Source organism: Phyllobates terribilis, unplaced genomic scaffold (genome assembly GCF_046119375.1).
Source record: "Phyllobates terribilis strain yellow unplaced genomic scaffold, ASM4611937v1 Scaffold_404__1_contigs__length_1715579, whole genome shotgun sequence".
NCBI classification, from domain to species: domain Eukaryota; kingdom Metazoa; phylum Chordata; class Amphibia; order Anura; family Dendrobatidae; genus Phyllobates; species Phyllobates terribilis.
The window spans coordinates 509,575-530,051 of NW_027363164.1; the positions used below are offsets into that span (position 1 = coordinate 509,575).

Sequence of the window (20,477 nt, forward strand, 5' to 3'; positions counted from 1 at the left end):
ACATGAAAAATCCAATGAGGAGAAGAAAAGCAAAGCCAAAGAGTCCATCCCAAAATCCGACAAACAAGCAAAATGAACAAAAAACATTGAATTCAATTCTTTCTGATTTTAGAAACTGCATTAAAGAAGGGGTGCACCGGTCCTGGAGATACTGCAATACCAGGTCAATGCGTGGAGTGGACAGAGCAAGCTCTTTTTCCATCTCCCTGTTCTAAAAATCCATTTAATATATGGTCCCCAGATAGGGGACGTATCAGATATTAAACTGATAAGAACAGATACTACACTTGATCTTAGCCAAAAGGCCGAGAAGCGATAACCAGAATTGGTTTCAAACTACGGAGCCACCCAAGGATCCTGAAAAGTCCATTTGTGGAGATGAGCTCCTGGACTCCCGTTAAGAAGACATGTTGTCAACCTCTAGATCCCTTACATGCCTGCACTTTTCGGCTTGCTGCTGCTGCAATCCACGCGTTTTAGATCTGCATAACTCCACCTCTTTAAACACAGCACCTTCACCCCCTGCTGTTCCCACCCGCCTCAACACCGTTGGAAGGGAGGAGAACCAATTAAGGCGGGGGGTGGGGTGGAACGAGCAGCTGTCTACCCTTAGCAGGAGGGCTCCTGATTACATACCTCTCCTGCTGCTGCTGCTGCTGGCTGTCCAGCAGCAGACTGAAGGTGGCTGCTGCTGTGCACAGGTATATAAAGGCTCAGAGCCTATTATGACACGCGCAGCCAGCGTTCCATTGCCACATTCCATCTACTGCAGGCAGGATACCTGGCTGGCTGAATGTCGCTGAGAAGCTCACAGAGACCGCCATAAGCAACAGTTTAACAGAATGCCACAGACTAATCAACCAAACTTTTTGGGTTGGGTTCTCTTTTATAGTCTGCAGGCATTAAATGAAAGAAGTCAGTGTTCCAGCAGAAGGAGACAACGTTTCAGAAAAGGCATTGTAGCAAACCAAAAAAGAAATTTTAAGCGCAGCAGAGTAACCAGCGCACATACCTGTTAGCTCAGGTGAGTTTAAAAGGCTGCTGTTGATAACAAGGGCATTTGCTAAATAGATGGTGTGTGTGCAACAATATACTGAAAGGTCAATTATATTGTGCAGCTTATCTCACCACCTGTAGTTATTTAGGTGAAAGCTCCAAAATGCTTGCCTAATATGTCTGTTTATCCAAAAGGAAGTAAAAAGGGAGAGCTAGAAAGATAGCATTGCATCACATTACATGGCAATGCAATGCACAGTTGCTGAAGTTGAACCAAAATGAGCTTGTAATCTGGCTTCTGCAACTTTGAACATGAAAAATCCAATGAGGAGAAGAAAAGCAAAGCCAAAGAGTCCATCCCAAAATCCGACAAACAAGCAAAATGAACAAAAAACATTGAATTCAATTCTTTCTGATTTTAGAAACTGCATTAAAGAAGGGGTGCACCGGTCCTGGAGATACTGCAATACCAGGTCAATGCGTGGAGTGGACAGAGCAAGCTCTTTTTCCATCTCCCTGTTCTAAAAATCCATTTAATATATGGTCCCCAGATAGGGGACGTATCAGATATTAAACTGATAAGAACAGATACTACACTTGATCTTAGCCAAAAGGCCGAGAAGCGATAACCAGAATTGGTTTCAAACTACGGAGCCACCCAAGGATCCTGAAAAGTCCATTTGTGGAGATGAGCTCCTGGACTCCCGTTAAGAAGACATGTTGTCAACCTCTAGATCCCTTACATGCCTGCACTTTTCGGCTTGCTGCTGCTGCAATCCATGCGTTTTAGATCTGCATAACTCCACCTCTTTAAACACAGCACCTTCACCCCCTGCTGTTCCCACCCGCCTCAACACCGTTGGAAGGGAGGAGAACCAATTAAGGCGGGGGGTGGGGTGGAACGAGCAGCTGTCTACCCTTAGCAGGAGGGCTCCTGATTACATACCTCTCCTGCTGCTGCTGCTGCTGGCTGTCCAGCAGCAGACTGAAGGTGGCTGCTGCTGTGCACAGGTATATAAAGGCTCAGAGCCTATTATGACACGCGCAGCCAGCGTTCCATTGCCACATTCCATCTACTGCAGGCAGGATACCTGGCTGGCTGAATGTCGCTGAGAAGCTCACAGAGACCGCCATAAGCAACAGTTTAACAGAATGCCACAGACTAATCAACCAAACTTTTTGGGTTGGGTTCTCTTTTATAGTCTGCAGGCATTAAATGAAAGAAGTCAGTGTTCCAGCAGAAGGAGACAACGTTTCAGAAAAGGCATTGTAGCAAACCAAAAAAGAAATTTTAAGCGCAGCAGAGTAACCAGCGCACATACCTGTTAGCTCAGGTGAGTTTAAAAGGCTGCTGTTGATAACAAGGGCATTTGCTAAATAGATGGTGTGTGTGCAACAATATACTGAAAGGTCAATTATATTGTGCAGCTTATCTCACCACCTTTAGTTATTTAGGTGAAAGCTCCAAAATGCTTGCCTAATATGTCTGTTTATCCAAAAGGAAGTAAAAAGGGAGAGCTAGAAAGATAGCATTGCATCACAATACATGGCAATGCAATGCACAGTTGCTGAAGTTGAACCAAAATGAGCTTGTAATCTGGCTTGTGCAACTTTGAACATGAAAAATCCAATGAGGAGAAGAAAAGCAAAGCCAAAGAGTCCATCCCAAAATCCGACAAACAAGCAAAATGAACAAAAAACATTGAATTCAATTCTTTCTGATTTTAGAAACTGCATTAAAGAAGGGGTGCACCGGTCCTGGAGATACTGCAATACCAGGTCAATGCGTGGAGTGGACAGAGCAAGCTCTTTTTCCATCTCCCTGTTCTAAAAATCCATTTAATATATGGTCCCCAGATAGGGGACGTATCAGATATTAAACTGATAAGAACAGATACTACACTTGATCTTAGCCAAAAGGCCGAGAAGCGATAACCAGAATTGGTTTCAAACTACGGAGCCACCCAAGGATCCTGAAAAGTCCATTTGTGGAGATGAGCTCCTGGACTCCCGTTAAGAAGACATGTTGTCAACCTCTAGATCCCTTACATGCCTGCACTTTTCGGCTTGCTGCTGCTGCAATCCACGCGTTTTAGATCTGCATAACTCCACCTCTTTAAACACAGCACCTTCACCCCCTGCTGTTCCCACCCGCCTCAACACCGTTGGAAGGGAGGAGAACCAATTAAGGCGGGGGGTGGGGTGGAACGAGCAGCTGTCTACCCTTAGCAGGAGGGCTCCTGATTACATACCTCTCCTGCTGCTGCTGCTGCTGGCTGTCCAGCAGCAGACTGAAGGTGGCTGCTGCTGTGCACAGGTATATAAAGGCTCAGAGCCTATTATGACACGCGCAGCCAGCGTTCCATTGCCACATTCCATCTACTGCAGGCAGGATACCTGGCTGGCTGAATGTCGCTGAGAAGCTCACAGAGACCGCTGAGAGGATGATAGGAGTTATTCTACACCCAAGACTACGATGTAAGACACAGATGAAGTTATTCTTCCCTTATCTGGACATTTGGACTGACGCCCAGAAACTAGATTGTAACTTGTTTTAGCTGTCTCAGCAACCTTCTACTAATTATCACTTTTCTGTTTATGAAACTTTCTTATCAACATTCCACTGTTATGAATCATCACTTCACTGCTTGTGAAACAAAGGCATTTTACTGCGCATGTCTGACAAAAAAAAAAAAAAAAAAAAAAATGATTATTATTATAAATAAAGGGACAGCACCCATAGAGGGAGACGCGCTCAGGGGCTTCCCAGTACTTGATTATACACTACGTGTCTGTGTATTTCTTGTTACGGGGATACCCCGACTCCAACAAGGACCCTCCATGGCTGAATGATCCTAACAATTCCTGGCGCCCGAAACAGGGACCCGAGGTCTGCGTATTCCTTCAAGTTCATCGACCGGCACGAGTAACCGCTGAGATTGGGACATCGGAACAGCAGATGACAAACCTGGCCAGGTAAGAGACACTGTTAGTTCTCTTACATCTGCTCTGCGATAGTCCGTAAATTTCATGCATATCTTGTGTTGGGATTGAGGAACTAGTAGAGAAGGATACCTATAGCTCGGGTCATTCATGTATATACTGTAGGATCTGCCGAAGGAGAGGTCAGAGAAGGTTATGAAACGGATGGTATGAAAGAGATGTGGATGTCGGGAATAGCCTCATAAGCCGCACTAAGGTAGATGACATAAGTATTACGGAGATTGCCTAACTGAGTCATAAGGTTGTGTCCTTTCGGGGAAACCTTCGCTCACGCTTAACTCCCGAACCTTTGTCCTCCTTTTTGACGGATAAGAGATTGACAGAATGAGCCCATGGAAGTAATGATAATACTCCAGGGACACGATATATAATGGAGACTGTATGGTTCATTTTATGTATTGTTGGTCTTGCCCTTGTTGCCATATATATGTGTGTTAGAATTACTCTACACTTCAGACAAAACGGTCCAGAGAAACCGTTTCAGATACTGGCTCCTTAGGACAGAATAGGTAACGAGGAAAGGTAAAATATAGAATATATTTTATCTAACCCAAAAAGCCTCCTAAGGTATGAATAGTCAGGAAAAATGGGCAACAAACAGACTAAGACCACAAATGATGAACAAGATGTCTATACGATCGTGAAAGAAAGGTGTGGTGTAGAAGCAACTAAGAATTTAGGGAAAGTTTGCAAAACTTTTCAGGTAGCAAGGCATGACAGGTTTAACAGGAAACTATGGGAGGACATTCGGGTTAGAAAAGCAGGAGTGATAAGAGACAAAGGATGGCAGGAACAAGTAGAGGCCATGGTCGAACTATCAAAAACAGCAGAGACAGACCATTGGACTTTTAATAAAGACAATGGATTATGGAGAACTCCAGTCAGACAGGGTCCCATTGTACAAACAGAAAACAGTAAACAAATGAACCCATTGGCACCACCATATCAGCCCAGGTCAGAACCCACACCGTATCCTGATCTTCGGGGTCCGGGTGGATGGACATGTACAAACTGTGGACTCCAGAATCCAGACTGGAGAGACACATGTGCAGGATGTGGAGCACCACGACCACATGATATGTTGGCACCAGTGCGTATCCTCAGTCGACCATACAGAGAAGAAGATGGTGGCAATCCACCGCGTAGAGTAACTAGATACCATCAGACTAGACAATATTTTCCATGGACCCCCGCTGAGGGAATGTCCCTACTTCAGAATGCACCAGATCCAATACAATGTCCACTAAGATTTGCTACGTACATACAGCAGATAATACACACCCATAATGGAACATGGTCAGATGGAACAGAATTATGTAGAATGAAAATGACACCAGGGTTGTATCAGGAATTGATGACAGTTATAGAACCTCATAGACCTCAACCAGTAGATGGTGAGGATCCAAATACCGCACTGTCAGGACAGAATTTTATGATCAGACTTATGGAGTTTATGAGAACTAAACAACGAATGAGAGGGACTTCAGGAACTGTCTCCCAGAAGTCAGGACAGCCTGTAGATGAATGCTACTTAGCGGTAGAAAACAGTTACAGAGACGAGGGAATGGACCTTACCAATGAAGGAGTCATTCGACTGATGACAAAAACTTTTATAGAGAATCTTAACCCAAAACTTAGGGAAAAGTTCAAGGCTGCAACTCCTGATTGGAGAACCCTAGATGATCCCCAGATAGTCAGACAAAAACTATTAGGGATAGAAATGGATATGCGTGAGGCAGCATCCAAACCCATCAGAGTAGCAGCAAATAATAGTCTGGTCAATAAAAACAACAGATCAAATCAGACCTATGACAAAGGGAATTTGGATAAGAAAACTAATCCATGTCACTACTGTAAGAAACCAGGACATTGGATTAGAGAATGCAGGAAAAAAGCCAGGGATATAGAAGATGGTACCTATGTCCCAAGAGAATCACAAGAAAAGACAGTACAGGCTTCTGCTCCTGCAGCAAGCAAGTGACTAGACGTGATGCAAACCACTTTGACTGGAAGGCGCCCAATAATTCAGGTAAAAGTAGCAGGAAAACAATGCCCTTTTCTAATAGATACCGGAGCAACTTCCTCCGTCCTCAATGAAGACGCCTTACCAAATGCTGATTGTTTATCAGATGATGTAACCTATACCGAAGGGTATGATGGAGGAATCAGGCCACTCCCATATAGTATTCCCCTTGAAACAAAGATAGGATCTAAAATATTTTTATCTAAATTTCTTTTTGTCAAAGGGGCACCTACTTGTCTTCTAGGTACAGACCTATTAAAGCAGACAGAAATGAATATCCAATTTTTGGAGGATGGTAGAGTCCAAATTTTGGTGCCTGATGACCAAGAGTCTCTAGAAAACATTGTAAAAGTCCAAGCCTTAGAGGATGAGAAAGATCCTGCCCCTACCCAAATTATTTTAGATCTTTCTGAGGTACCAGAAAAATTATGGGCACAACATGACACCGATGTAGGACTAATGCCAATAGCTCCAGTAAAAGTCACTCCTGTTCCAGGTGTGACACTACCCCAATTGAGACAGTATCCTATTAGTGCCCAACAAGAACACGCCATAGGAGAACAGATAAAAGATTATCTAAAAACTGGAGTACTGATAGAAGTAAAGTCACCAGCCAATACACCGTTGTACCCCGTAAAAAAGAAATCTACTGAGGGGTCAGCTGCTAGGTACCGGATGGTACATGATTTAAGAGAGATAAATAAAATTTTGGAACCTATTACTCCTGTTGTGCCAAATCCACACACGTTGCTATCACAGATCCCAGCAACAGCACGAGTATTTTCTGTCATAGACTTATCAAATGCATTTTTTTCAGTACCATTACACCCAGACTGTTACAAACTGTTTGCATTTACATTTAAGAATAGACAATTAGCATGGACAAGATTACCACAGGGTATGATACATTCACCTACCTTGTACTCAGAAGCTATGAGATCAGTTCTTCAAAATTTCAAACCTACGGATGAGGTTGTAATTCTTCAATATGTTGATGACCTATTGTTATGTGCCCCTGCTCAAGAGTCCGCAAACAGCAACACAATAAGGTTGTTAATATTTCTAGCAGACATGGGCTGTAAAGTTAACAAGAAAAAAGTACAACTTTGTATGACTACGGTAGTATTTCTAGGACACTGCATTTCACAAGGTATTCGGCACCTCACCGCCGACAGACTAAAAATCATTAGAGATCTTGTTCCTCCCAAGAACTACAAAACATTAAGAGCATTTTTGGGAATAGTATCACACTGCAGACAATGGGTTATACATGCTAGTCAGCTTATGCAACCTCTATATGATTGTTTAAAAATCGAGCCTTTTCAGTTAACTGAATCAGCGCTCATAGCCTTTCAAGACCTCAAGAAAGGTCTCATGTCAGCCCCGGCCTTGGGAATCCCAGACTACGCCAAACCATTCCAATTAATGGCTGCGGAAATGTCTAATCATGCTACAGGAGTACTAACACAGAAACATGAAAATAAACAAAGACCTGTCGCATACTATTCTGCTCAATTAGATAATGTTACCAAAGCTGCACCATCATGTGTCAGAGTAGTAGCAGCTGTCTCTCTTTTGGTAGAAAAAGCCTCAGAAATAGTACTAGACCATGCCCTAATAGTACAAACTACACATGATGTACATGGCATACTGAATCAGGTATTGCCAAAACACATTTCAATGGCTAGACATCTTAGATTACAATGCTCCTTACTAATGCCACCAAACCTCACTTTTCGCCGCATATTGTCTCTAAATTTAGCCACTCTGTTACCACTAGAGACAAAGGGGGGAGTGGAAGGAGGTCAGGAAGACGAAGATGAAAATTTTTTACAATACCACGAACAAGACAATATAATACATGATTGCTTACAGTGTATAGAACAAGAAACACAAGGGCTACCTAATGTACAGGACACCCCTCTTGACAATCCAGACCTACATATGTATATAGATGGTAGTAGGTATGCAGATGAAACTGGTAACTTTCACACAGGTTATGCCATTGTATCAGATCATGATGTTATTGAAGCTGAGCCAATGCAGGCCAGCTGTTCAGCCCAGGAAGCTGAACTATTAGCTCTAATACGAGCATTACAGTTAGCAAAAGAAAAAACCGCTAATATTTTTACTGATATGCATATGGTATTGTACATGATTTTGGATGTATATGGAGAGCTAGAGGTTACATGACAGCTTCAGGTCAACCAGTAAAACATGGACAAATGATTAGACAAATCCTAGAATCAGCTGCCTCAACCAAACAAGTAGCAGTAATAAAAGTACCTGCACATGTAAGACTCGACACCGAGATAGCTAGGGGTAATGACCGAGCCGACAAGGCTGCTAAGCGAGCTGCAGTAAAACCTCTGACAACTGACCACACTATTAGTGCAGTATCAGAATTTGACTTAATTACACGGCTCAAAGAAGCCCACCAACAGGTGAGTAGAGAAGAAAAAGAAGAGTGGCAGAAACAGGGGGCAGAAGAAAAAGAAGGACTATGGAGAAAAGGAGATGAGCTTTGTCTCCCCCGAGCGTGGTACCCTGTTGTGGTCAGTGAAGCCCACGGACCTACACATGTGTCTGCAAACGGTATGATACAGAGGGTCAGACAGAAGTGGTTAGCCCCAGGGTTCGGCCAGGTAGCTCGAGCAAAATGTGGTTCTTGTGAAATCTGTTTAGCCCACAATCCAGGACAGACTGTTAAGACCCCCCAGAAGCACCATGTAAGACCACTATATCCGTTCCAGAGACTTCAGATCGATTACATCCAGATGCCTAAGCATGGACACTATGAGTATGTACTGGTATGTGTGGACATGTTTTCGGGGTGGCCAGAGGCTTATCCAGTTCATACAGCCACGGCTAAAGTCACTGCAGTAAAAATAGCACATGAACTGGTACCCCGTTATGGTATCCCAGAAGTGATCGAGTCGGATAGAGGTACACATTTTACTGGAGAGATCTTTCAGAATGTAATGAAAATGTTGTGTATAAAAAGTGAACTACACACCCCTTACCACCCACAGAGTTCTGGTAAGGTTGAGAGAATGAATGGAACACTTAAGTTAAAAATACAGAAAGCCATGGCAGAAACACAGAAACCATGGACTGAGTGTCTCCCAATAGCATTGTATTCAGTCAGAAACACCCCCCAGGGAAAGAGCAAACTCACCCCCCATGAAATATTGTTTGGTAGAGTTGCCAATACAGGATTGTATTTCCCACAGACTTTAATGTTAGAAACTGAAAGCTTAACTGCTTATGTACAAAATTTATGTAAGCATGTGTCTAAAATACACTCTTTAGTGTTCTCTTCCATTCCAGATCCAGATTCCATTGAGGGAACGCACAAGCTGCAACCAGGAGACGAAGTCTACATAAAAAGACATAACAGAAGAACGCTAGAACCCAGATTTGAGGGTCCATATCAGGTGTTATTGACAACTCCAGCTGCAGTAAAATTGGAAGGAAAATCAGCATGGGTACATGCAAGCCATTGCAAAAAGAAATAGTGGTGATTGTACTTGTGTTAGCTATAACGATAGATCAGGGAGACCTGTGGGATAAACTAAGTTCCCCAAAACCTACAGATAATAAATTTATAAAACATCATGAGACATTGGTAAACGGGTTGCTCGATGGCGGACAGAAAATAGCAGACTGTTGGATTTGTACGCATTCTCCAATATCAGCCACGAGCATACCCTTCCTGGCCGTACCCATGACCCCTGAGGAAGTGTTTACATGGACTAATTGCTCAGACAAATTAGCAAATAACCAAACCGTTAATTCTAGATTATGGAACACCACTGTTGCCATCCCAGTTGTGGGGTGGGTGGGATTTCCCTGGTGGCAAGGTAATATGACCGGAAAAATAAACAACTTACAATATTTAGCATTTAAAGGAGGTGTATGGGTTCCTAGAAATAAGACGGGACTAACAGACTTAGGGTTAATTCCTACAGAAAATATACAACTCAGTTTTAGTAGCACAGTATCTTCTTCTCAACCTTTTAAACCTGATATAGTAGAAAAATACATACACAATAATGGTTGGAAATATTCACAATTATTCCCCGATGGAAACAATGATACATGTTCAAAAATACCAGGTAATATATTATGTAATGAGTCAAGTGCATATGACCCAGGTACACCGACTTGTGAAAATCCAGATGCAGGATACTGTAGTCCATTAGGTCAAAAACCCCCTTGGTGTATACTTCAGAATGTATCTAAATTTTTAGATTTGGTACATAGGTTGGTGCTCCAACACTCTGCAATATGGGATCTGCCTGAAGGAACCTTCTGGATTTGTGGAAATGGAGCATACAAATGGCTCCCAGTAGGAATAAAAGGTACATGTACTCTAGGACGCTTAACACCGGCCACATTTATAGTTCAGAATCAGCAGGTAGATATGCAAGCAGTACCTAAACACACACTATACAAAAGAGCAGCCGACAACTCGCCTAGACCTTCAGGTAGGCCACATGTGGTCCAAATGGGAATTCCTAATAAAATATTCAGCACTTTCTTTGTGTATCCAATGTTGATGCAGATGTGGGATAAATTAGTTCAGGCCACCGACTATCTAGATGATCAGATATGGGATATTATGGATATACTTAATACTAGTATAGCTGTACAAAATCAACTTATAATTGTTACTAATCAACATACTGTAGTGTTAGACTACCTAACTGCGGCCCAGGGAGGAATGTGTCAAATTATTGGTCCAACCTGTTGTCATTACATAGATCCAAACAGTACAATGAGTATGAGGTTCAAGCTGGCAGATATACAACGATTACGGGATGAATATGACAGACACAATGACCAAAATAAAGATAGCTGGTGGTCAGACACCTTCTCCTTTCTCAACCCAAAGAACTGGTTTAAGGGTATTGGAGGTTGGGTGGCTGGAATTCTGCAAGGTATATTACAGATTGTGCTAATTATAGTAGTCATATATGTAGTGTTTAAAATAGGATTAAAAATTATTTTAATATGCATAAATAAGCTTTGTAACACGGACTCAAGAATATGAAAGAAAAGAACTCCCGGACCAGGTCTTCTACCAAAAGTCCATAAGGAAGAATCAAAGGGGGGACTGAGAGGATGATAGGAGTTATTCTACACCCAAGACTACGATGTAAGACACAGATGAAGTTATTCTTCCCTTATCTGGACATTTGGACTGACGCCCAGAAACTAGATTGTAACTTGTTTTAGCTGTCTCAGCAACCTTCTACTAATTATCACTTTTCTGTTTATGAAACTTTCTTATCAACATTCCACTGTTATGAATCATCACTTCACTGCTTGTGAAACAAAGGCATTTTACTGCGCATGTCTGACAAAAAAAAAAAAAAAAAAAAAAATGATTATTATTATAAATAAAGGGACAGCACCCATAGAGGGAGACGCGCTCAGGGGCTTCCCAGTACTTGATTATACACTACGTGTCTGTGTATTTCTTGTTACGGGGATACCCCGACTCCAACAAGGACCCTCCATGGCTGAATGATCCTAACACCGCCATAAGCAACAGTTTAACAGAATGCCACAGACTAATCAACCAAACTTTTTGGGTTGGGTTCTCTTTTATAGTCTGCAGGCATTAAATGAAAGAAGTCAGTGTTCCAGCAGAAGGAGACAACGTTTCAGAAAAGGCATTGTAGCAAACCAAAAAAGAAATTTTAAGCGCAGCAGAGTAACCAGCGCACATACCTGTTAGCTCAGGTGAGTTTAAAAGGCTGCTGTTGATAACAAGGGCATTTGCTAAATAGATGGTGTGTGTGCAACAATATACTGAAAGGTCAATTATATTGTGCAGCTTATCTCACCACCTGTAGTTATTTAGGTGAAAGCTCCAAAATGCTTGCCTAATATGTCTGTTTATCCAAAAGGAAGTAAAAAGGGAGAGCTAGAAAGATAGCATTGCATCACATTACATGGCAATGCAATGCACAGTTGCTGAAGTTGAACCAAAATGAGCTTGTAATCTGGCTTCTGCAACTTTGAACATGAAAAATCCAATGAGGAGAAGAAAAGCAAAGCCAAAGAGTCCATCCCAAAATCCGACAAACAAGCAAAATGAACAAAAAACATTGAATTCAATTCTTTCTGATTTTAGAAACTGCATTAAAGAAGGGGTGCACCGGTCCTGGAGATACTGCAATACCAGGTCAATGCGTGGAGTGGACAGAGCAAGCTCTTTTTCCATCTCCCTGTTCTAAAAATCCATTTAATATATGGTCCCCAGATAGGGGACGTATCAGATATTAAACTGATAAGAACAGATACTACACTTGATCTTAGCCAAAAGGCCGAGAAGCGATAACCAGAATTGGTTTCAAACTACGGAGCCACCCAAGGATCCTGAAAAGTCCATTTGTGGAGATGAGCTCCTGGACTCCCGTTAAGAAGACATGTTGTCAACCTCTAGATCCCTTACATGCCTGCACTTTTCGGCTTGCTGCTGCTGCAATCCACGCGTTTTAGATCTGCATAACTCCACCTCTTTAAACACAGCACCTTCACCCCCTGCTGTTCCCACCCGCCTCAACACCGTTGGAAGGGAGGAGAACCAATTAAGGCGGGGGGTGGGGTGGAACGAGCAGCTGTCTACCCTTAGCAGGAGGGCTCCTGATTACATACCTCTCCTGCTGCTGCTGCTGCTGGCTGTCCAGCAGCAGACTGAAGGTGGCTGCTGCTGTGCACAGGTATATAAAGGCTCAGAGCCTATTATGACACGCGCAGCCAGCGTTCCATTGCCACATTCCATCTACTGCAGGCAGGATACCTGGCTGGCTGAATGTCGCTGAGAAGCTCACAGAGACCGCCATAAGCAACAGTTTAACAGAATGCCACAGACTAATCAACCAAACTTTTTGGGTTGGGTTCTCTTTTATAGTCTGCAGGCATTAAATGAAAGAAGTCAGTGTTCCAGCAGAAGGAGACAACGTTTCAGAAAAGGCATTGTAGCAAACCAAAAAAGAAATTTTAAGCGCAGCAGAGTAACCAGCGCACATACCTGTTAGCTCAGGTGAGTTTAAAAGGCTGCTGTTGATAACAAGGGCATTTGCTAAATAGATGGTGTGTGTGCAACAATATACTGAAAGGTCAATTATATTGTGCAGCTTATCTCACCACCTGTAGTTATTTAGGTGAAAGCTCCAAAATGCTTGCCTAATATGTCTGTTTATCCAAAAGGAAGTAAAAAGGGAGAGCTAGAAAGATAGCATTGCATCACATTACATGGCAATGCAATGCACAGTTGCTGAAGTTGAACCAAAATGAGCTTGTAATCTGGCTTCTGCAACTTTGAACATGAAAAATCCAATGAGGAGAAGAAAAGCAAAGCCAAAGAGTCCATCCCAAAATCCGACAAACAAGCAAAATGAACAAAAAACATTGAATTCAATTCTTTCTGATTTTAGAAACTGCATTAAAGAAGGGGTGCACCGGTCCTGGAGATACTGCAATACCAGGTCAATGCGTGGAGTGGACAGAGCAAGCTCTTTTTCCATCTCCCTGTTCTAAAAATCCATTTAATATATGGTCCCCAGATAGGGGACGTATCAGATATTAAACTGATAAGAACAGATCAGGTTTCAACATATTTTATTATGTGCGTAAAAGATGGTTTACAATCAAAAAACAGCAACACAAATACATTAATAAAACACAGAATTCCACCCATAAAAACCCCATATACGATTGGCATCCCTCCTCCCAATACATTTGACATCCCTCAAGTAATAAATATACATCTGACTAAAAGCAATTTTAAGACAATCCTTCACAGAAATAGCATCACGTTTAAAAAGTAAAATATTGCGTGCCTTCCAAAGGGCGTCTTTAAAACAGTTAATCATGCACCAACATATACAATACTGTTGAGGGGTCGGACATTTAAAAAGGCCATATAAAACATATTCATGGTTAAAATCTCTTAAACCGCAAGTCCATTTTAAAAGAATCCCAACTTTGTGCCAAAGTTCCTGTGCAAACGGGCAATTCCACATAAGGTGCAAGGTGGTTTCGTCATTAACACATGAGTCTCTGGGGCATTTGGCTCTGGCCACCAGGCCTCTCCTGTGTTGAAACTCTCTGGTGGGGAGGCACTGGTGGACCACCATCCATGCGATGTCCTTATGTCCATTTGCTAAAAATTTTCCGAAGACATTCTTCCAAACTTGCTTCGACCTCTCTTCTGAGAAATTTACTATGGGGGTCACATCTTCATTCCTCCTCAGAAAAGATAAAAGCTTCTTGCGGTCTTTAAAAATGTCCATTTTAAAATCACCAAGGCTATAAAATCGAACAGTCTTTTCTAAGATTGCTTGGTGTTTGGGGGGGCATAGTAAAACAGGGGAATTCAACGACAACTTAAACCATCTTTTAAAAATCATCCCACAGGTATATTTTAAAAAATAACTTAGCGCACTATTACCATTAAAATGTTTGAAACAAAAGCAGAAATAATTTAAATACAAATAAATATGTAAGTCGGGGACATCCCTTCCGCCGTTCATTTTATTCTTCCTCATTATTTCTCGCCTTAATTTTTCCATTTTGGAGTTCCATAAAAACATAAAGATCATCCTAGTCATTTTTTTAATTAAAACATCAGAGGGGGGGTACACCATAGCTATATACAGTATGAGGGGTAACAACACTGATTTTATAATTAAAATTTTCCCCTCCATTGTTAGGGACCTCAAACCCCAAAATGATATTTTCTTTGACATTTTTTCTATGACATTCTCCCAGCTTTGAGTTCCCACATTCTCCTCGTTAAAAACAACTCCAAGAATTTTTACATTGTCTCGTTTTATAGTGAGCTGCGGGAGTTGGGCGGTGTCCCAGGATCCCAAAGTCAGACATTCAGATTTATTTAAATTAAGTTTAAACCCGGATGCCTGGGAAAAAAAATCAATGCGCAACACCGCCCTCCGGAGGGAAGCAGGGTCCACGCACACAACCGTCACGTCATCCATGTAGCCAAAGACTCTCACATCACTGCCACCTCCGCCAGGAACAGGAACCCCTCTAATCACTTTGTCTTTCCTTATTGCGCTCAGCAGGGGCTCCATGGCGCAGATGAACAGGATGGGCGACAAGGGGCATCCCTGCTTCACTCCGGACTCAAGGGGAACTCCATCTGTTAAAAAGCCATTAAGAGAAATTTGACTAAAACAATTTTTATATAAAATCTTAATACAATTTAAAAGCATATTAGGGATACCCATTCTTTTTAAAACTCTAAAAAGAAATCTATGAGAGACTCTATCGAAAGCTTTTTCAAAATCTAGGGCTAAAAGAGCTACATTTTGACCCCGGTCTCTGGAATACCAAATTACATCCCTTAATACGTTTAAAACCTCTGAAATACTTCTGCCTGGTACACTACAAACCTGCTCAGGCTGGATTAGTTTGGCAATGACATTCCTGAGCCGGTTTGCAACCACCTTAGCAAGTACCTTGTAATCGACGTTTAGGAGAGTTATGGGTCTCCAATTCGCTAGAGCACTGCGATCACCTTTTTTATATATCAAAGACACCACTCCTCTCCTCCACGAAAATGGCAACTGTTCACAAATAAAAACTTCTTTAAAAAGCATAAAAAGGTCCTCTTTTAAAATGTCCCAAAAAGTAAGATAAAACTCTACAGGTAGTCCATCACACCCAGGTGCTTTGCCCTTAGAGAAACTTTTAAAAACATAAAATAATTCCTCTAAAACAATATCGCGTTCTAAAAACTCCTGGTCTGTAAAATTTAACTTAAAATCGAGATCATTAAGAGCATCAGATAAAAAGGACTCATCTATACACTTTTTACTAAAAAGATGCTTATAAAAGTTAAAAGTAGCATTCAACATTCCCTGCATAGATGTTTCACCCTCTAGATTTGTGATCACTTCTCTTTTATCCATGACTTTTTTGAAGAAGAAGCGAGAGCACTTCTCCCCCTCCTCCAAGTGCTGCACTCTAGAGTTAAAAATAATCTCTTTCCCCTTTGTGTCTATGCAGTTCTGGATTTCAGTTTTTAGGCTAGCAATATCATCTCCCACCTCCACCCCTAGCTCTTTGAATTTAAAAAGTGTTTGTAGTTTGGTGTTAAGATCACTAAAACATCTTTTTTTCTCTCTAGCTTTACGTCTCCCTGCTTTTATAAAAAACATTCTGACTTTTTTTTTCAAATTTTCCCACCAGGTTACCATAGGGGCATCAGAAGGTTTTTGTCGCCGCCAGGCTTGATAGGCTTTACAAAAGTCTTGTCGAATCAGAGGGTCCTCCAGCAGGTAAGTACTTAGACGCCAGAGGCCCCTGTTGACCCTCTGTTCATCCCGGTATTCTAGGTGCACCTCCAAGCCCTTATGGTCAGAAAATATATTTGATGTTAAAACACATTTTACAGGGTTAAAATCATCTGATAGGAAAATAAAATCGATCCTGGAGGACACCCCTCTTCCGGACCACGTATAACCAGGGTCCGTCGGCAGGAGTGACCTCCACGCATCGCATAATTTAAAATCAGTTATAAAATCTTTCAATAGATGACATGACTTATCCAATTTGCGTAAAGGGTCACCCCCCGCTCGTTGTTCACTAGCACAAAGACAATTAAAATCACCCCCTACGATCAGGGGAGATGACCCAGTACAGTACAATGGCAATATCCCAAATAAATTAATTCTCTCTTGCTTATCAGGGGAAGCATAAACATTCATTACACGTAGGGTAAAACCATTAAATTTAAAATGCACTAAAACCACTCTGCCTGGTACTATTTCTGTGACAGTATTTATAGCAATATTTCTCCCACGACAGAGGAAGCCCACCCCCGCTGACTTGTTGTCATTGGAGCCAGACCAGATGGAGGGCCCCAGTCTCCAATCTGTCTTGATGTCATTATAATTTAGTGCATGTTGTATCCCGCATTCCTGTAATAAACATATGTCAAAGTCAGTGGTTTCTAAGTACTTAAATAGAGCAGCCCTACGAACTGGGCTCTTTAATGACCTCACATTCAGTGAGACAAGTCTTAATGTGGGCATTCATAGGTCAGGGTGGTGGATCTTCCATGAGGACACCTGACTCAAAGCCCTGTATGCCAAATTGCTCCAGGACATCCGGGCTAGAGGACCCAAATGACTCGATATTCTGTGAGCCGGCGGTTGCCCCCTCGTAGGTCACGGTTCCCAGCCACATTCCAGGAGACGCTGGGGCTTCGACATTCCGTCTCTTTTTCGGGGCAGACTCCACTAGGTCACTGGTGCAGTCCTCCTCTTCCTCCACCTCCTCCAGGGGGAGAGACTGGTCCATCAGGATAAGATCACCAACACAGATTCCCTGATGTTCGCCACCTAGAAGCAAAGCCCCCTCATCTGGCTGGCTAATCGCCCTGGAAGATCCTGAGGCCATCGCTGCGTGGTCCCCTGTAGCCAACCGCACAGGGGCACCACCCTCCAGCCCAACAGGATCGGTATCGGGAACCATCGACACGGAGGATACCCTCCCAGAAGGAGGACCCCTCCGCTCCGGTCCATGCGAGGTCCGCCCATCGTTAAGGGACTTCGATGCAGGGGCCGCCCCAGAGGGGCCTCCGGCTCCCTGCTCCATCCCAGCCTTCTCGCCCTTCGAACCGCCCTCCGACGCCGGCCCGCCAGTGAAGACCGGCGGGCGCATCGGCTCAGCTGCAGAAGATGCAGCTTCTGCATAAGTCCTGGTCCTGGTCCTGTTGGGGCATCCTCGGAACATGTGCCCCGCCTCACCACAAAGATTGCATTTCCTCCCAGCGGGACAGTCCTTCATTAAATGTCCGTAACAGCTGCAATTATTGCAGCGGTCTACTTTCCTGCCCGTGCAGGACGTTTGGGTATGGCCCATTTGTCCACAGTTCCTGCAACATACCGGCATTCCAGGGTAAAATAAGTAGCCTCTGCTCTTACCGATCACAAATGTTGAGGGAGGGTGTAGCATTCCTCCCACTCCGCTTGGGTCCCTCTTTAGACGTGCCATGTACCTCCTCTTGCCGCACCAGAAGCCTACCGCGTTCTTCACAGTGCCCAGGTATCTCAGATCATCACAATAACGGATAAGGTAGGTCGAGATGTCTGCAGCCTCCACAAAGGGGTTCGGGAAATGCACCACGATAGGGATCTCGTCATAGGCATACAAGAGACAAAAGGTTAGTCCATCCAATTCATCTAAGTAGTTTTTCTCATTTACCTTTTGTACGAGTTGGTGACAGCATCCCTGGCTCTTGAAGGTGATGGTGTAAGTCCCCTTGTACTCATTGTCCTGGAAGCAGAATATGTCTTCCCGCCGAAACTCCAGAACTCCAAGCAGAATCCTATGGCAGATGTAGTCCAAGTTCTTCTCCGTCCTCGATCCTGCTCCAACTTCAATCCTCACGGTGTTCCGCATCCGGGCATCACCCGATGAATATGTGAGCGTTGCCGGCATCCTTCACTCAGGAACGTACCGACTCTTCTCTCTGAAAGGCGCAAGCCTTCATGGGATCCCTTCCCGTTGCTCCCGGACTAATCCTTCCTCCCAATAGCAGCAGGGGGGTTAAGTCCCTCCGAAGAGGAACGATCCCCCCAGGCCGAGAGAAAGGGTACCAAGAGCACCTCACAGGCAAGACCACACAGGTAAACCTGATAGATCGTGCCAAAAGGCCGAGAAGCGATAACCAGAATTGGTTTCAAACTACGGAGCCACCCAAGGATCCTGAAAAGTCCATTTGTGGAGATGAGCTCCTGGACTCCCGTTAAGAAGACATGTTGTCAACCTCTAGATCCCTTACATGCCTGCACTTTTCGGCTTGCTGCTGCTGCAATCCACGCGTTTTAGATCTGCATAACTCCACCTCTTTAAACACAGCACCTTCACCCCCTGCTGTTCCCACCCGCCTCAACACCGTTGGAAGGGAGGAGAACCAATTAAGGCGGGGGGTGGGGTGGAACGAGCAGCTGTCTACCCTTAGCAGGAGGGCTCCTGATTACATACCTCTCCTGCTGCTGCTGCTGGCTGTCCAGCAGCAGACTGAAGGTGGCTGCTACTGTGCACAGGTATATAAAGGCTCAGAGCCTATTATGACACGCGCAGCCAGCGTTCCATTGCCACATTCCATCTACTGCAGGCAGGATACCTGGCTGGCTGAATGTCGCTGAGAAGCTCACAGAGACCGCCATAAGCAACAGTTTAACAGAATGCCACAGACTAATCAACCAAACTTTTTGGGTTGGGTTCTCTTTTATAGTCTGCAGGCATTAAATGAAAGAAGTCAGTGTTCCAGCAGAAGGAGACAACGTTTCAGAAAAGGCATTGTAGCAAACCAAAAAAGAAATTTTAAGCGCAGCAGAGTAACCAGCGCACATACCTGTTAGCTCAGGTGAGTTTAAAAGGCTGCTGTTGATAACAAGGGCATTTGCTAAATAGATGGTGTGTGTGCAACAATATACTGAAAGGTCAATTATATTGTGCAGCTTATCTCACCACCTGTAGTTATTTAGGTGAAAGCTCCAAAATGCTTGCCTAATATGTCTGTTTATCCAAAAGGAAGTAAAAAGGGAGAGCTAGAAAGATAGCATTGCATCACATTACATGGCAATGCAATGCACAGTTGCTGAAGTTGAACCAAAATGAGCTTGTAATCTGGCTTCTGCAACTTTGAACATGAAAACTCCAATGAGGAGAAGAAAAGCAAAGCCAAAGAGTCCATCCCAAAATCCGACAAACAAGCAAAATGAACAAAAAACATTGAATTCAATTCTTTCTGATTTTAGAAACTGCATTAAAGAAGGGGTGCACCGGTCCTGGAGATACTGCAATACCAGGTCAATGCGTGGAGTGGACAGAGCAAGCTCTTTTTCCATCTCCCTGTTCTAAAAATCCATTTAATATATGGTCCCCAGATAGGGGACGTATCAGATATTAAACTGATAAGAACAGATTTTTTTTTTTTTTCGAAAGCCCGAATTCGTGTACAAAACCCGAGTGCGCTTAAAAAAGTGACAAGTGCCACAAAAAAAAGTGCACTAGGATGCTGGTCTTCTTGAAACCCTCTCCAAAAGGAGAAGGGTCCCCCAAACCATTCCCCGTCCCTCCGAGCCAGAAGGCCACAGCGAGGAACAGGGACAAATAGCCACCTCCAGCCGGAGCCAGAGGCGACCCAATCTTACCCCCAATACCTGCCCGATTTCTCACCCGAGCAAGGCACTGGGAGCCAAAGACTGTGCTCCCCTCCCGGAAGAGGGGAGCCAACAACGCTCTCCTCCCGAAAGAGGAGAGCCAGTGGGGTTCAGGGGGGAGCGGAACCTGATGGCCACACACTCCCCCCCTAGACCTGCCAAGAGAGGAACCCGTAAGGGAACCGCATCCCGACAAAATCCTAGTAAGGACGTGGACACACGTGAAAAAGTGGACACAC

General features: G+C 43.5%; 6 non-coding genes across 6 annotated transcripts; all 6 read right to left on the reverse strand.

Annotated features, from left to right (window-relative positions):
- Positions 1-126: 126 nt before the first annotated feature.
- LOC141225309 (U2 spliceosomal RNA) lies at positions 127-317 on the reverse strand. Its single transcript, XR_012292584.1, has one exon. It is a non-coding gene; the product is annotated as a U2 spliceosomal RNA (small nuclear RNA).
- Positions 318-1,432: 1,115 nt separating this feature from the next.
- LOC141225310 (U2 spliceosomal RNA) lies at positions 1,433-1,623 on the reverse strand. The gene has a single exon (XR_012292585.1). It is a non-coding gene; the product is annotated as a U2 spliceosomal RNA (small nuclear RNA).
- A 1,115-nt stretch (positions 1,624-2,738) lies between these two features.
- Positions 2,739-2,929, reverse strand: LOC141225311 (U2 spliceosomal RNA). Its single transcript, XR_012292586.1, has one exon. It is a non-coding gene; the product is annotated as a U2 spliceosomal RNA (small nuclear RNA).
- A 9,252-nt stretch (positions 2,930-12,181) lies between these two features.
- On the reverse strand, positions 12,182-12,372 carry LOC141225312 (U2 spliceosomal RNA). Its single transcript, XR_012292587.1, has one exon. It is a non-coding gene; the product is annotated as a U2 spliceosomal RNA (small nuclear RNA).
- A 1,115-nt stretch (positions 12,373-13,487) lies between these two features.
- On the reverse strand, positions 13,488-13,677 carry LOC141225096 (U2 spliceosomal RNA). Its single transcript, XR_012292413.1, has one exon. It is a non-coding gene; the product is annotated as a U2 spliceosomal RNA (small nuclear RNA).
- A 6,170-nt stretch (positions 13,678-19,847) lies between these two features.
- Positions 19,848-20,031, reverse strand: LOC141225098 (U2 spliceosomal RNA). Its single transcript, XR_012292415.1, has one exon. It is a non-coding gene; the product is annotated as a U2 spliceosomal RNA (small nuclear RNA).
- Positions 20,032-20,477: the final 446 nt, after the last annotated feature.